Below are 16,885 nucleotides of genomic sequence, written 5' to 3'. Positions count from 1 at the left end.
TGAGGAAATTGTCTATAACATTAACAATTAAAATAACGCTGCCACTATGATAACCTATTTTTGTATCAGCCTTGTCTTTTATGTCCAACCGCAGTAACGTCTGAAGCTCATTCGCTTGTGTTGAAGTAGTATGTAATTAGGAGTAAAAATATCTGAAAATAAAAAAATCCTTAGAGTGAGAAAACTCGAACTTATATCGCGCTGTTTAGGCCTATATGCCTAACGTCTTATCTACTAGGCTATCTCAAATACAAGAAGCGCATCTTCTGAAGACTTATAAAGTAAACACTCAATTTTCAGTGGGTCTTTTTCGAAAACGTTTGAGAAGTGGGTCCTATTATTTGGACAAGGATCTGTTTGAGTTCAGGGCTACGTGCTCGCCAAGTTTCGTTCGAATCGGAGAGGACGACGTCTGGCCGTCTCTTTGTGAAAGACATTGTACTCTGAGCTTCATTGCCCAAGTGTTCCTTAAATTTACTTTGTTCTGTGTTTAAAAGTATATATTCGTATAATTTCGTATATAATAGTTTTTTCAAAGATCTTCCACGAGTGGAAGATCTTTGCAAAGAATGCAACTCGATAGTAAAAGATTGTTCACATTCAAAATCAACGATACTTTGAATATAGAAACAATTTGATAATAGAAATTCTGAATTCCATGATTTTACGAAATAATTTTACTTAAATACATTAGTCATAAATAGGACAAGTCACAATGCAATTGTTGGTACTGAAATCTGCAAACTTAATTGCAATTTCAATTAAATGATGAGACGAGAACTACTAAAGTATTAATACAATCTACTGTACATTTTTGTGTAAAAGAATTAAAATTATTACAAAACTATTCGACATGTCTTATAAATACATTAATTTTTAATAAATAAATTCTTAAAACTCGAGCAAATTGTATGCTCGAGTTTGCTCGAATCCTATTGATGATAACAATGTAAATGTAACGAAGACCAGACTATTGACATAAACTAAACTCATAAAGTATATTTACAGAAAAAAATAACGTATAACAAGAAACAATTTAGTTTTTACAACAAAAAAGTATTTTAAAGTTTATTTTCAATACAAAAATAAACATATTTTCAATGTATCGTACTCAAAACAAGATTTTTCAAATTAGATCATTTTATTTCAAATTTTAACACGAATTTTAAAAACACGAAATGTTAAAATAAGAATTTTCAAGATTTTTTATACATTAATTCATTGTCATATTAAGAACACATAAGAATATCTCTTAATGGAACAATTCTGGGTGGTCTCATTCTACTAATCATAACGGTATTTAAACTATTTGCTTTTGAGTATTTCTGCTTATGTGGTTGAAACTGCTTTAAATTTCTCTTTAAAAAGATGATAATTAGTCGTGTTTGATAATTTTATCCAGCAAAAATCTGATATAAATAGAAAAACCATATTTAAAGTTAAGATTAAGTTACAATTTGATAATTTATATTTGTAATTTTATAAATGAACTTTTAATATTTAATTTCTGAATGTCAAATTTCTTTTATTTTTTGATAGAATAGTTACAATTGTGCAGGAGAGTTTCGAAAAATGTTGAGATAAAAAATTTAACAAAGATTCATCGAACATTTTTATTAAATTTTACTATTCAATGAATTATTTGAATTTTATAATATTGATTTCTCAATCAATCTCTTTCATTAGTTTCGATCAGATGTTATTTTTGTAATAAATTATTAAAAACACAAACATAAATTTTTAATTTTAAAATCCCGAAAATACATTCTTAATTTTTGAATAATTTATAATGATTCAAACCGTCAATAAACATTTCACTTTTTAAATTATTTTTATCTGATGAAACCCCCGCATTATTTTCAAAAATTCTATTTAAAGTATTAAAAACTATTTAAATAAATATTAATTATTAAAAGTATTAAAAGTAATTAAAAATATTTAAAAAAGTAATTTATGGAATTTGAATAAATTATTTTCACTTCGATATAAATAAGCAACTAAATTATTAATTTGTCGTTGAATTTTATACAATAGTTTATGAGGCAATTTCATCTTTCATCCTTAAATTTAAAACTTTTTAGTATAATTTTAAGTTATTTTCTTCTACACCTAAGATAGTTTAGGTGTTAAGTACATAACTTTTTACTTAATATTGTCTTACCGTTTTTCTACATACGTTAATTTACGGTATTAAATGCATCTTTTTAACTAGTCAAGAGACGTTTAAAGGGGAAAATAAAGTCTAAGATCGTTAGTAACGTAATAATAGGACGTTAGAAAACTGAATTCGTTACTTCCATGAAACGTGATATAATTTTCAAAGTGTTGACTGCGGGCTATCTGTTGATTATGAATTCAACATGCAGCAACTTCACATCCTTTCTAAGGTCTATTATTTTATACAGTATATTACATAAGCATATAATTCTTCTTAGGAGTTTAATTATTCACTCTACATCAAGAGACGTTTAATTACTAAATTTTACTTGAGTGTAGCAACTATATAACCTTAAAATTTGTGCAATTAGTAAGCTCTTTAGTCTTTTGTATAAAAAATTTTATTCTAAATATATTTGAATGATTCAGGCTATTTTTCAAATATTTAATTAAAGTAAAGTAATGCCGTGCCCTAAGAGAAAACTAAAATAACAGACACAAATTTATACAAACATCAAAATTTCATTAGTAAAATATACGTTTTAAGTGTTTTTTACAATTTGGTAGGTATTACCACTCAATGGTTACACATTGGCATTCATAATTTCACTTAAAGATTTACACATAACGATAGTCACATTTATAATTATTTGATGTTTCTATCTATACCTCTGCTGTCTTTGTGTTATCAATTTTTGTATTTTTTTCTGGGTCTTCTTAGATTTTCGCTTTCTAATGTCTCTAGTTTGTGATTTTCTAGAGTAGCTGTTAAAATTTTTAAATTTTTTATTGTGTCTACTCAATTTTCGCCATTTATTATTGTTTATTGTTTGAAATACAAGAAACGGGTGAAATATCATCTTAAAGCACTGGTTGTTGTTCTTAACTTACGTGAGCATCATTACCCCTCATCGCCAAAATGGATTCTAATGCTTTTTTTGACTTAATAGCATATTATAAATCAAACGAAAAGCAAGAATGTTAAGTTAAATACATGCAGTTTACACAGATAATAATTAAAACTAAAAATTTTAAATAAATATGTACTTATTCTCAGTTGATATTTGCAAAATTTTATAAGAGATTATCTCAAAAACAACATACGAATGAAAGAAAAAACACTGTTCTTGATGGCGACCACAGCGTGACTGTAGACTTAGGATGACATTTGTTACTTGGCCACATTAATCAGATATTCACAATTCCATTCTTTTTCGAGTTACCTAACAAGGAGACGACCAGACCGATTCGAACGAAACTTGGCGAACACGTAACCTTGACACAAACAGATCCTTGTCCAAATAATAGGACCCACTTCTCAAACGTTTTCGAAAAAGAGCCTCTGAAAATTGAGTGTTTAGCTTATAAGTCTTCTTGTAATTGAGATAGCCGACTGGATAATTAACAGCTAGACATATGAACTGTGCGATGTAGTTCGAACCTACGCACTTTTAGTTTTTATTTATGTGTAACAAAAGTATTTTATTATTTTACCGTATCATTAACATTATTATTACTATTGTTACTTGTCACGTTAAAGCATATAACACAAGAGATTAAAAAAAACGTGACGCTATTTCCTGTTTAGCGAAAACGAAGTCTCTGTAGATTTAGCTCTTGTATGTCATTAAATAAGATTTTTACTTCTTCATATTAATTTTCAGATACGGTAGTATTGTTATATTTGAATTGTAACAAACACAAACGTATGAGGAAATTGTCTATAACATTAACAATTAAAATAACGCTGCCACTATGATAACCTATTTTTGTATCAGCCTTGTCTTTTATGTCCAACCGCAGTAACGTCTGAAGCTCATTCGCTTGTGTTGAAGTAGTATGTAATTAGGAGTAAAAATATCTGAAAATAAAAAAATCCTTAGAGTGAGAAAACTCGAACTTATATCGCGCTGTTTAGGCCTATATGCCTAACGTCTTATCTACTAGGCTATCTCAAATACAAGAAGCGCATCTTCTGAAGACTTATAAAGTAAACACTCAATTTTCAGTGGGTCTTTTTCGAAAACGTTTGAGAAGTGGGTCCTATTATTTGGACAAGGATCTGTTTGAGTTCAGGGCTACGTGCTCGCCAAGTTTCGTTCGAATCGGAGAGGACGACGTCTGGCCGTCTCTTTGTGAAAGACATTGTACTCTGAGCTTCATTGCCCAAGTGTTCCTTAAATTTACTTTGTTCTGTGTTTAAAAAAATATAGTACAATTTAGGATATTTTTATATAAAAGAGTCGTATAAAGTAAATTTATAATGTATACGATGTAAATATTATTTTCTATTTTATGAAATTAAAAAATTTTAACTGATAAAATTTTACCGGTAGATGGCAATTAGTCTGTATTAAAGTCTTTATTATGTAAATTGTTTACATCTGTTGAAAGAATAAAAAAAATTCTGACAAAACATAGTACAGCTTATACACAAGAGTATTACTTATAATTTTATTTATAGAATATGTTGACGTTGTTATAACTAAAAGTTAACACATGTTGACACAGAAGTCGGTTAATGATGTTTTGTTTTGTGCTTTTCTGATACATATGTGAATATGAGTCACAAACTAAGTTTATATCAACGAATTTTTACAAAATTCTTGGATTCTGTACTACTTACAAGTGTTTAAGTAACATACATACTATTTGAATGAGATAGCAATTGTCTTTACATTGTTAACTGGTTTTTAGGCCACCTTGTATACTAGCATCATTTCCATATATTTTACATTCTGTTTTGAGTTGAATATGTAGGTCTACTTAAAAACATTCCGATTACTGGATTATCTAAGCATTTAAGGCGTGTGCCTATCTTTCTTAAGGATGTGGTTTCAAATCCAGGCAGAATACTTAGAACTTTTCGTGAGAGTTTCCATCAGATACTTTGGTCCCATTCCGTCCACTTGGATACCACTTTATGGGCCGGGACAAATCTGCGATGAATATAAATAGAGGTACAATATGGTACTTCTTGGTAGCAGAGTGAAGGATTTTAAAAATTCTGCTTATTTATTAAATAGAACGTATAATACTACTGTATATTTTAAAATTTAAATTTCAAGGTTTTTTTCTTTTTAAATAATTAAATATTTTATATTTAAAATAATTTTGAATTTTTAAATTAATATGCATTTGTTTTCTAAATTCCAGGCTACGAATACGAAACATTTATCTGTTGATCATGATGAATTCGCTTGTTAACGGTGATCTCTCTTAATGATGAGTATTTAGGAAAATTCTCATTATCATACTAAATTTGGCACTATAGTTAGAAAAATGAAAAACAATATAAAAAGTTTGAAATAATGAACGGCAGGAATCATCTATCGGAGATAACTGCGGATACCACTAAATATTCGAGCCTCGTCGCATCTATCACAAGAGAATAAATAGGAAGCGCTAAAAAAAAAAAAAAAAAAAAGATTAATTACAGAATCCACCAATTCTGAAAGTAAATCTCTATCAAAATCTAATTAGTGAACCAACTGGGGAAGTCTTCTTATTTACTAAGACGTATGAAAATGTTAGGTGAAGACAAACTTGACGAGGATTTCCTGAAAAGCTTGTGGTTACAACCATCTTTATCGATAGACCAAAGGCGCCACTCCAGCTCCAGGAAACGCATCATTGAGCATGCAGAATGAAAGACAATCCTGAAAATCCCAACCTTTGTTATTATCACATCCGTTTGTACATTAAGCACGTGGCTTTAAATCACTGATAGTTAGCAGGGTTGCTATTCATTTCCTAATTATTTTCAATTTCTAATTGTTGTTTATAATAGAAAAGGAAACATAAGTTAATTACAGCAATTTAAAATTAGATTTTCATTGAAATGATTATCTTGATTATATAAAATTCATACCTCATGATTTACTCAATATTGTAGAATAATGTAGAATTGTCCAAGTTTGAGAAACGAAAATGATTCCAAATATTTTAGTTTGAATAATTTTTAAACTTTAATTTTAATTTTAAAAAAATCTCGTGTAATAATAAAATATCAGTTTAATTTATTCATTATATTAATTTATAGACAAAAAAATTTACTTTTTAATTTACAAATGCATCTCTCAGTTTGAAAATTATATTATTTGTTTGCATTCGAATAACATTATAAATACAGACCCTCTATTTTACTTTTTTTCTTTTGCATAAGATTCTTTTTGGCTTTTATAAAGTCTTCTCGACATACTTTCATTCTTTTTCTTCGTACTGCCAAGAGACCTGCTTCGGTGCAGAGCGTCTTTATATCTGCTCCCGTGAGATCGTCTTCGAAGGACAAAATATCATCCACGTTGCAATCATCAGCCAAATTCATTCTGGCCGTGTGTATTTGGAATATAAGATGTCTGTCGCCGTGACTGGGTAAGAAGAATTCGATCTTCCTGTCGATCCTTCCGGGTCTTATTAATGCGGGATCTAAACTTTCGATTCTGTTGGTTGCCAACACTACTTTAACGTCGCCTCTAGGATCGAAACCGTCCAGTTGGTTCAGTAATTCTAACATAATTCTCTGAATCTCACGTTCTCCGCTACAGCAGGCGTCAAATCTCTTATTTCCGATGGCATCGACCTCGTCGATGAACACTATGGAAGGAGAATATTCTTGAGCGACTTGAAATAATTTACGAACTATTTTTGCGCCTTCTCCTAAGTGCTTCCGAATTAATTCGGAACCCACCAATTTTAGAAATGTAGCCGATGTTTGATTTGCAACAGCTTTCGCTAATAATGTCTTTCCGGTTCCAGGTGGTCCGTACAAAATGACACCTTTCGGCGGAGTTATGCCCATTTCGTCAAAGTACTCCGGATGAGTTAAGGGTAGTTCGACTACCTCCTTTATTTCCCTAATTTGATTCTCCAAACCGCCTATATCGTCGTAGGATTCAAACGGAATTTTAGTTATCATCATTTTAGAAATCACGGGGTCGACATTTTCATCAAGAATTCCCACGATTGAACGATCCGTATTGTTAAGTAAGACCGAACAATTGGGTTGCAGCTTAGTTTCGTCGACGAATGACATAACCGGAACAAATTGTTCTCCTTCTGGTGTCGAAACTATGGCAAAATTATTCTCGAACAGTTCTTTCAGTTCACCTACGATTAATGGATAATCTCGAAAAAGTTCTATGATTACGTCTTCGTCTAAGTTTTTATTGAAGAATTCTTGTTGATTTCTGAGAAACTCTTCTTCCATCAGCAGATAATCTTTGATTCTTTCCATTTTAAGTAATTTCAAACGGCAAGGTTTATTAGGGGTTACTCTTGGTATCTTTGCTATGTCCTTGCTTTGTGTTTTTACTTTGCGCTTATGCAATTTGACAGGGATTGGAATCTCTTTCTTCTTATTCAATTCTGAAGATAAAGATAATCCCATTATGAAGCAAATTTGATTATTGTAATTATATAAATGGAAATTCAACAATCACTTCTGTTAATTATTAGTTCGTTATTGAAATATTCTATTGTTAAAAGTTAATTTTAGTATTGTGCAGAGAGCTATTACTAAGTAAATATCAATTTAATTTCGGAATTATATTAAAATATTTTAAATTCCATTTTGAATGTAATTTTAAATACAAAAGTGTCATTTTAATAAATGTTAAGAGTAATTAATCTATTTAATTTAAAATATATTATCTCCACTTCAAATTAGTTGTGGCTTACCCCTGTACATCATATTTTTCCATTAACAATAGAATTGTGCTGGTCATCTATCTAACACCTTTCAGGGGTAAATTTTTTAATTGAAATAACATGACTTCTGGTGTAAACTGGATGTTCATATATAATCAGGATCTCCTGCCCTAAGGTTTCCATATCTGGCCTCATCTTTCATCTATCTGACTTCATTCTCGAGATTACAGAAAGAAAAGCAGATGGGCGGATGATAGTGGGAATTTATGTCTATAATTTTTTCAAATTGCAGCCCAACAATTTTATTAATAGGTAATGCTGAAATGTATTGCATCTTTTCAATTTCACATTTCACCATCATCAACTTTTCAAGAAATACCAGGGTGAGTTTCAGCAACTACTTAAAGTGTTCATAAAGCAAACATGTACCATACCTAACACCAGCAGAATAGAGCTGTAAAACATATTAACTCCACTAATAATCTCACACATGATAATAAAACTGTTAAGTTGTTTTTACACACACAAAACAAAACTTTAGATAGATACAAAGCACAAAAGAAACTGATACATTTATCAGTACTTTTAAATTACTTTCAAAGAGATTAAAAGTGTAGTTAACCAAATATCAATTGTTTGGCTAAGTTTACATCACTTCCTGTTTATATTGTTNTTTTAATAAATGTTAAGAGTAATTAATCTATTTAATTTAAAATATATTAAAATTTTATTTGTATTAATAACAATTGACCAAAATTATTTTCTAATTATTATCGATTACTACAAGAATTTTAACAAAATAAAGAAAATCCCTAATGTAACCTATATACAAACTGATAGCTATATCAATTTGTAAATCTAAGATAGACGTCTAATGTAGATATAAGCTTATGGATATTCAGTCTTAGCCTAATATTCACGAATTCTTTATTAGCAAGGACCTTATACAATATGAAATATCGTGTGATACAGGCTTTACATTTTAAAGGCTAAACTTATATAAGGGGTCACCCGAGTCCACACTTATCTATAACCCTCACAACGTAAAATCACCACTGATTGTATCTTGTAGAGATCTTAACGTAGTGATTTGTAAGCTGATGAAAAGAAATCTTTAAAAAAATACTAATTTTTCACTTTTCTATGATAGTTAATGAAATGCTATTTAATTATATATGTGCAGACAATATATTAATATTTTTTCTAGTTTAATGTATTATCAATATTACTTATAGTTAAATATCGATCTGTGGTCCAAGTTATGAAAATAATTTTTGTTTCTTCGAACATTTTGTTCTAAATGAATGATTTATATACTTTTTAACAGCAAAATCTAGGCCAACATTTTACTGTTGAAAACATATTGATTGCTGTTTTATTTGATTTTAATATTTTAAACTTAAATAATTCTTAGTTAATGCACAAATTAGACTCAAAGGAGTTCAGGAGCTTCTGTAATTTAAAACTCTCATTAATGATTGATAAAATACATATAGAACATTAAACTTCACTTTTTAAAGATAATTATATTATCTTACGAGATTATAACAAAAGTATACAGGCACTTGGCTTTAATTGCCAAGTTTAGATAAATAGACTCTGAATAATCTATTTAATTATACATAAACATAAAATTTATATTAACAGTAAGCGAAGCCAACAATAAAACTAATTTTCTTTATAACTTTTTAGAATTTTATTTAATTAAAATTACAAAAGTAGAAAATAAATATTCACTAATTGCTAATTTACAAATTAGCTTTATAAATATAATTATAATTAAGTATAGTGTGTTTAAAATACAGAACCATTATTAATGCCTAGTAAAAAAGCTTAATTTCGTCCGTTAGTTTGTTAATCCGCAATATGTCTTAAAAACGAAGAAAACAAGCACTCTTCTGGAATTCAAAACAAATTAATTACTTTGTAAATATATCAAAATTATCTTAAATAAATGAAGATTATTATTTTTTATTCATAATTAACCTCGACTATCTTCTTGCATTGTTAATAATAAATATAGTAGAGAATAACATGTAATCTGATATGTCTTACTATTACTTAATCATATAAAGAGAACCTACGACAAAAATAATCAATCAAAATATTATTCAAACAGTAATCAAACTCTCAACAGTAATCAAATATATATATATATATTTTTTTTTCTTAATTATTTTGAGTATTGATTTTAATTATAAAAATATTCTAAAAATTTACTTGGTAAATAATAATTATTTATTGACTATTTTACTCCATTTTATATTTAATTAAAAATTCCAAATTTTTTAAAAACAATAAATTTACTGAAGGAGAAAGTACTTTTATAGTTCGAACGAAGTGTAGGCGCTTAGCTAAAAGCATTTAGATACCCGCGAGACTTCAGATGGTAATTATTTAGCAAAGTTTATTTTGATATTTTTGAACATATATCCGTTGTCCAATTTCAAATTATTTATTATTGAATTGAATATTCCACCGAGAATAACATATATATACAGTACATCTTCCTGATTAAATAAACCTGAACATCCGTTTCTGCCGCATTTAAAATACTTTCTTGAATGTTATGTAAGGAATTCTGTTAAATTTTAAATAAATATAAGAATAAAACTTTGTAAACATAAATAAATAAACTATTTTGTTTGTAATATTAAATACTTTGAAATAGAATTTAACATAGACAAGCAAAAACAAAGGAATTAAGTATTTTATAGCATTAAGATTTCATTAACCAGTTCCTTAAGGTTATTATCATTTTTAATTTATTTTTTCAGCGAATATGAAATTTTTAAATGAAAATATAATATAAAATCAAAACTTTAAAAGTATTTAAAAAAACAACAATCAATTGTCCTAATTTTCATAGTCTAATTATCTAATTTGAACATGTTCTAACGCAGTGAGGGACACAAATAGCTTGGGCATGTTTTATCGAGTAACTATTTATGTTATAAACAAAGTTTAAATCAAGATTTTCGTAATTATATAAGGATATAGTAATATACCAATGTTATTACATTAAATAACGGTATTTATCAATAATTCACTCAATTGTAACCTCCGTGTTTAGGAGTAAAATTACTGAGACTACTTCGGAATAGGTAAAAGATACAGTTTAAATTATTGATATAACGTTAATCAATTATTTCTAAACGGAATTGGGAGTGATGCCAAAACCAATAACTCTATAAAAGTATTGTTATACAGTACAGAAGTCTCTCTCCTCTGAATGTGAAGTGGATACTGTCAACTTTATTAATCCTTACTTTGTCTGTATGTTAATCGATCCATTTTTCTCAATTAAGGATATCGGTTTATATTCAAATGAATAAATGTAAATTCATGCAAATGAATTGTATATCATACGCTTGTAATGCATGTTTTATCTTTTAAAATGGATAACTCTCATTTGAGCTTACAACGAGGCAATTTGTTTTTCTAATTGAGATTCTGCAAAGAATGTCTTTCCTTTAAAACGTTAAATACTTATTTTATCTGTATTGTTAAAATTATAAAATTAGCAGAATGTAAGCTCATTCATATTTATAATTAAGTCAAAGTTTACGTTATGTAAGTACAGTACATTTTTTTTTTTTTTTTTTGAGGTTTTAGACCTCTTACCGCTCAGAGAGCACAAAGAAGCCAAGAATGTTATGTTATGAAGGGTGGACTGAGGTTAATGTCCCTAAATGGGCTCATAGAAGTCCCAAATAGGGCTCATAAGTAATAGTCTTTTGTGAGGGCTCATGAAATTACGTTTTGTTTGTTATAGTTAAATTTTTATTCTGTATGTTTGTATTGTATGTTCTGCTTTTCTAACTTACCAGTTTAAATATTCAAAGGAGAAGGGAAAGATAGATAGGAAAGTTGCAGTTTGTGACCCAGCCCCACCTAACTTAACAACTTACTGGATTATTCAAAGTGGTTGAAATAGCGATGGTCACAATGAATAATCCAACGATAAAGAATTCCAGCAATTTGGAAAATGCATTTAAGGGTGAACAATACCACTGCTGGTATTGGCAACAGCCTTCCGGGAGGACTGTAGAAATTAAAGGGCAACTGGCCCCCATTTGGGGAGAAAACCCGGAACAATTCCTCTTGGCCAGCTGAGGGAGGAGCCAAAAATTTTAAACACTAAATGTATGGGATTGGGAACGAAAAGGGGGTGCTGGAAAACTTTACCGCATGTGGGAGAAATAGCATAATAGATGAAAAGTGAAGATAAGGTTCACCACACAATCTCCAACAGGTGTGTAGTTTTGTGTGATGAAGTGAGCCGATGATGTTTCTTGATTGGCCTTGTTGGGTTACGGTTGATTTTGCTGGTATAGTTGATTTTAGTTGGTATCTGGATAGCAGTACGATGCGAGGAGTTCAGCGGGGAGAGAAGAAAGGTGTGGATGATAATGGTTGCTAGGAAGACCCATCATAGAAAAGATAATTGCGAAATGGAAAAATTTGGTTTGAGAGTGTGCAGGAAGGGAGAAGATGTGGTAGTAGGGGTAAATGAGGAAAATAAGAAATTACAGTTGTCCCTTGATAATCCGACAGGTATGGGACCAAAGGTGTGTCAGATTACCAAAAGTGTCCGGATTACCGAAAATAATTACATATTTCGCATTGTTTTGCTAGCAGTAACTTACAATATTCTCTACTCCAACTGTTCGAACAGAACTGCTCACATAAAACACACGAAATGTGTGTCATCGTGTAAAAATTGGATGGGGAGATTCACATCGCGACATGCTTCTGTGCAAGCAGACACGTAACGGGGACGGGTACCTTGACGGAAGGTGCGTCGGACTACTGAGCATGTCGGATTAAAAAACGTCGGACTATAGAGGGACAACTGTATTTACAATATTTACATATAAATTTTTTTAACCCTCCAGTAAGGCCGGTGAAACAGGGCCAGACCAGGGGTTTTTATAATTTTTATGTACATACAATTATAATAATACAGAACATTATTTAATGATGAGATGAGGAATATGTAAATACATCGTAACGCTTCTTAACTAGTAGGTCGCGAATTATATTTAGAGCCCGTCAAATCGGGGTTTAAAAACGTATTTCTAGTAACATTTTACTTAGCAAAGATAAATAATGCTACCACAATAATAGAAATGTTTGTTTACAAGACTTCATCATTGTTATCAAGACTTCATCAAGGAATTTTCGTTATAATGAAGGATTGTATCGATTAGAAATTATTATATAGAACCTAAACTAAACCATTTTATTTTACAAATATTTAAAAGAAAGTTTCACTTTTAAATAACTTCTCATTATTCAATTAAAATTAATAATCAACTTTATAATTAAGTTACTAATTGTATTTAATTAGTTATAATTATATGTAATTGAATATAATTGTAACATATTGAAGCATTAATTAATATCAATGATATTGTTATCAGACCTCTTGTATGATAAAGAACACAGGCTATTACACTTATATTTTTTAAATAAAATAATTACTAAGTAAATAGACTTTATAAATAAATTTTTACATCAACTTTTTCTGTAGTTAAACGAGAAAAAATTCCATTTTTTCAATACAATTGCAACTATTTGTACAAGTATTTATTTATCATATAGTTATAATTTAATGTTGTTGTTTCTTTACAAAATTAAACAAAATTTTATTTTATTTAATTAACTTGAACGTATATATTATATCATTAAATATAATAAAATAGCAAATAAGCATTGTAATTTGTCAGGTAAATAACAAATTAAGTGTTATAATTTCACAATATAATGAACAAGCAAGCGTTGCAATTTATGATACAAGTAGCAAGCACTATATTTAACAATGAAAATAATACTTAAGCATTGTAATTACATTACAGTTGCCATTTGTATTGTTAACTACAGGTGCTTGATTATACAATCAAGCACTGTAATCAACAATACAAATAGTAATTAAATACTTTTATTAATGATAAAACTAGCACTTAAGCGTTGTAATTCATGATATAATTAAAAGATAAACACTGTAATTTATAACACAGTTAACAAGTAAACACCGAAATAAACAATACAAATAAAAATTAAACGTTATGATTTATAACACAAATAACAATTAAGTGTTGTAACTTACAAAACAAATAACAAGTATTGTAATGTTCAATGCAATATAACTTATAAGTAATATAAATACAGTATAAGACTAGTCATGATACAAACGTTGTACAAAGTAGTGTAAGTTAAACAAATAACATCATAAATAATAATAATAACAACACGAAATGGAAACTACGTTGATTTCTTTAAAAATAATTCAGATTTGTGGACTTAAAAGAATACAAAACTATATTTTACGTCTAGAATTGAATGTAAAATATAAAATAAAATCTCAAAGGATCTTACTATGTAAATCTAAACGTTTAGCCATAAGTTACTAAAAAACTAGTTACAAATAAATAATAAATTTCACATGAATGAACTAGATCAAGATTTATAAGGATCGAATTTATTTATATTTATTTTTTATGTCTCATCGTATTTTACTCTAATTTATTAGATTGAAAATATATCCAAAAAAGTATATACGTTGAGAAAAATTTTATTTTCGTTTAAGAAAACGTAAATACATATGTCGTATTCGTTTATTTAAAATAAAAATCTTTTCCCGATTTTTTGGATGAAAGTTTTATGTATAAAAAAAAATTCTACGAATTCCAATAAAACAAGTTACAAACTTTTCAATCCTGTACTTTTATTACGTTTATGTATAAATAAGTAGGTGTTAGATATTACTACTTCGAATAAAATTGCTATAAAAAATAAAAATAAATTGAATTTTTAGAAGTTTGCTTTTAAAATAAACCAATTTTTCGGAGAGGATCTATCACTTTAAATTGATAATTCTCATTTGTTTGCATAAATTATTTACATATGCTTATAAAATCCCTATTAATCTCGATTTTATGTCTTACAGAAGTTTTTCGATGAATTTATTTAAAATTGTTGAATATCTCAACCGATAGATCGCGAACTCTAACAGAACATCAAATTATATTTTCGAATAATATGGATGAATCGACACTGAAAAACACGCTTCTAGTTCGAAAACCGTCATTAATTTCGCATGGTACGTCGTAGAAAAGTTTTAGATGTAATAAATTTCAAATATTTTTGGTCTCCCAACCGGTAGATCTCAAGCTCTACGAAGATCTCCAGTTACATTTCTGAAAAATTAAATGGATTGTCAAGCAAAAAATATCGAGTAACACGGCTTAAACTGTAGAAGTATCCATTAATTTCGACTTGTATATATGAAGTAAACTTTTATTTAAACTAATTTCAATTTTTGTGTTCCCAACCGGTAGATCACGAACTCCAAGATGATCTCTAATCGTATTCGCAAGCAATTAGGGTGAATAGACATCAGAAAAGGTTGAAGAACACAGTTATATCTATATAAATTCCGTTTAATAACAGCTTGTTTATCATTATAAGATATTTTTATATGCAAGAATTTCAAATTTCGTTCTCCAATCGGTAGATCGCGAACGCCAAGAGGATCTCTAATCACGATCTCGAACAATGAGAATAGATCACAAGTTAAAAATGTTGAGAAATAAGTCTCTAGTTATTTAAATATTTAAATTATAAAATACATTTTGATAATTTTAAAATATTTAAAGCTAAAAATAACGATATTTGTGGATGAATTATTTTATCTCGAAGAACGAATGAATTCTTTTTTAAGTTTTTAATTACTGTATCGTCCCTACTCTTGGGATTTTTATAATGAAAGATTAGAAAGTTTTATGAGATTTTAATGATAGTTGATCTTTGTTAAAATTGCTGAATAAGCTAAAGAAAAACAATAAAGTCATTAATTGTGGTGCATGTATATACAGTTTTACTTAAGTAATTTTCAGTGTAAATTTTTATAAAACTTTTAATCAAACTTAAATAATATAATCATTAATTTTTTAATATTATTTACTTAGATCTAATATTTTTAAATTTTAAATAGATTTAATAAAATAAATAAATTAAATAAAGATTTGAGAAACAATCCTCATCTAAAATTCCCCCTAAAAAAGTTGATTCTTCATTTAAAAACGAATTTTTTATCATATAAAAATCTTCCAAAATTGATTCTTTACCTCAAAATCCCCAATGAAAGATTGAATACTCATCTAAAAGTATCCTAAAAATTTTAATTAATTAACTTTGCTTCTAAACTAAAATTTATTTTTATATATTTAGTAATTTACATAAATTAAACGAATTTATAAATTTATTTTTAAGAGAAGGATAATTAAAATCATGAAATTTTGTACAATTAAATTTATAAAAGAAAATATTATAATTTAGATAATTTACCTACTTAATTATTACATTTTAAAAATTAAAAAAAACTCTTTATAGAAGACTAAATAATATATTAAAATACAGAACATTTTTAAAATTATTTAATTAAATTTTGCTTAATTATCATATGATAAAAGACATTTTAAACATCATTAAATTAGCATTGTAATGTTTAAATTCATTACATAGAATATGCAAAAGGTCAAAAGTCAATGGCCAGAATCCTGTAATACAATGCAGATAATGGGTGTTTAAATTAAGTAACAGTTGGCCAATAGTGTTGACTTATACTATTAATTAACTGTCAGTTGATATCAGTATTACTTCGTTCATGATATGGAAAATTTGCTGATAGAATATAGAGATCAATTTGGAAAATATTCATTCCAACTTCCTGCATTTATAATTTAACTGATTTGTAATTATATCTAAGAAGTTTGATACTTTAACATTTATACTAACCATATTTAATGTTTGTAAACCTTGTTGGGAAGCTTTTACACACTTTTTAATCTAATTATTTTGTATATATCTCATTTATGAGATTAAATTAGAGTAATTTCAGTAAATTAAAATATTTATAAAATAATTTATTCTTAATATCACTCAAAATTAATTTTTGATGTAAAAATCTGGCTAAAAATTGATTAATTATTTATCTAAAAATTCACCAAATCATTGATTCTTCATTTAAAATTATCATCAGAAATGAAGATCAGCATATATTTTACATTCTGTT

At 28.0% G+C, this 16,885-nt stretch overlaps 1 pseudogene; it reads right to left on the bottom strand.

Annotated features, from left to right (window-relative positions):
• Positions 1-6,226: 6,226 nt before the first annotated feature.
• On the bottom strand, positions 6,227-7,627 carry LOC111630594 (annotated as a pseudogene).
• Between the last annotated feature and the right edge of the window lie 9,258 nt (positions 7,628-16,885).

Source organism: Centruroides sculpturatus, unplaced genomic scaffold (assembly GCF_000671375.1).
Source record: "Centruroides sculpturatus isolate CEXI.00-Female unplaced genomic scaffold, Cexi_2.0 scaffold603, whole genome shotgun sequence".
Classification (NCBI taxonomy): Eukaryota; Metazoa; Arthropoda; class Arachnida; order Scorpiones; family Buthidae; genus Centruroides; species Centruroides sculpturatus.
The sequence above is the reverse complement of the archived record's forward strand: the minus strand, read 5'-3'. Positions and strand labels throughout refer to the sequence as shown.